Source organism: Asparagus officinalis, chromosome 3 (assembly GCF_001876935.1).
Source record: "Asparagus officinalis chromosome 3, Aspof.V1, whole genome shotgun sequence".
NCBI classification, from domain to species: Eukaryota; Viridiplantae; Streptophyta; class Magnoliopsida; order Asparagales; family Asparagaceae; genus Asparagus; species Asparagus officinalis.
Genome location: NC_033796.1, coordinates 108,251,211 through 108,253,053, shown reverse-complemented (window position 1 = coordinate 108,253,053; position 1,843 = coordinate 108,251,211).

Sequence of the window (1,843 nt, the reverse complement as noted above, 5' to 3'; positions counted from 1 at the left end):
AACGCTTGAAGTAAACTGACAAACTACGTGAAACAACGGAACTTCGGAATGATGAAGATACGAACTGATCGGGAACCTCGTATCGTTCACAAATGGCGAAATACCCTTCGTGTCTCATTTGTTCAACTGATGATATAATCATTGGAGCTTATAGAACTCTTCGTCAGCTTTCCAACGCACTTGGAATCACTCAAATCCGAGTTCGGATGAAGAATTTACGGCGGAAACAATCAAACAAGCATAACGGAGCGTCTCAGGCTAAACTGGGGCACCCGGGGTGTCTCGGCACGGGCGAGACACCCTTGGGTGTCTCGGCCCAGTTTGAGACACCCTAGGGTGTCTCCAATGCAGAATTGGTCAGTTATGCGATTTTAACCGTCCGAAACCTCCTGGAGCCTATAAATACAGCCCCGGGTCCTCACTTTTTTCAGATCTGGAATTCTCGTGCCTCGGCGAAGCCCTGCCGGATTGAAGACTTAAAGTACACAGATTTCAGAGAGGAGGAGGAGTTAGATCTGCAGCCCGATTCGTTCCTTAGGATTATCCCGTTGCGGTAATCTTAAGAAGAGTGATTATCTCGCTTCGCCGAGATAAGAGCTACGGTTTCTCAATCCCTTCGCGGATAGACGAAGCTCTGCCCAATTTTTCAGCAATCAGATCTGATCGACGGTGGTCCACGGATAAACCCCGGCACAGGCAAAGATCCCACGCAAGCAGAAGACCGATAAACGATCTTTGCGTTTGTTTGATAAAGTTGTAAACTTTTTATTTTCATTGTGTAAGGAGATCTTATAAAAAGATCAACTTTTATTTTATTCGAGTTTATTGTAACGACTAAAGTTGTAATAGATTCGATAGCAATGAAAACAACAACTTTCACCGCAAACAAACTAGCGACCACAGTGGGAGCCAACAGCCTCGTTGCCGAGGCTGTCGTGACGCAACTGGCATTCAAGATCCGGGTGAATAAGGGGATCGAATACGAATTCGATCAACAAAAGTTTGAAGAGTACCTCTCTTCCTCCTCCTCCAGATCCGCCTCTCCAAACAGGCGCAGGAAGACCTCCTCTTCCAGGAACGCTCGCGGGACCTCAGGGTTGAAGATCCAAGATCCCCTCGCTGCTGCTGCATCCGGGCCTCGTGACGTCCCTGCAACGTCCAAAGAGGTCAAAGTTGCAGATCCGGACCTCCCCTCCGTCGTGAAGGTAACTGCTGAAGGTACTCCAGCTTTGTCGAAGAGGGCGCGTCAAAGACGGCGTCAACGCCTTGCGCGACAATTGGCCAAGGCCGCAAAGTCGATGGACGGGGTCCGTTACACAGAGGATCTGAAATCAAGGCAGCGCCAAGAACAGCAACGGCGAACCGCCAATCTCTCCTCTAAGGCGGAGACAAACGAATGGGTCCGCGTCAAGAAGACTCGCTCCACTCTCGAAGAGCGAATCAAGAAACTCCGCGCATTGCTCGCGCATGCCCGAGTCCTTCTGCAGAAAGCAAAAGAGATGCAGAAAGAAGAGACGGTCAAGAAGCCTCCTAGACATAAGCAGGTTTGGGTGCCAAAGACAAAACCGGCACCTAAGACAAAAGTGGACGGAGTTACCGTCCAACCTTCTTCAAATTCAGATCCCGTTTCCCCTGTCCCCGCACCTCCGGCGGAGCCAGGTAAGAACGTGGGTCCTGCAAGATCCAGAGTTCCTTTGAAAGGTCGTCTCGGTCCTTTACCAGAAGATCGGGGTAAAGCACCTGTCAAGGAGCGATTGGGACCGTTGAAAGGTCCCCAAGCAATAAACCAGACTGGGGGTCATACCAATCCCCCTAAGAAAGATAACAAAGGGAAAGCCCCTGT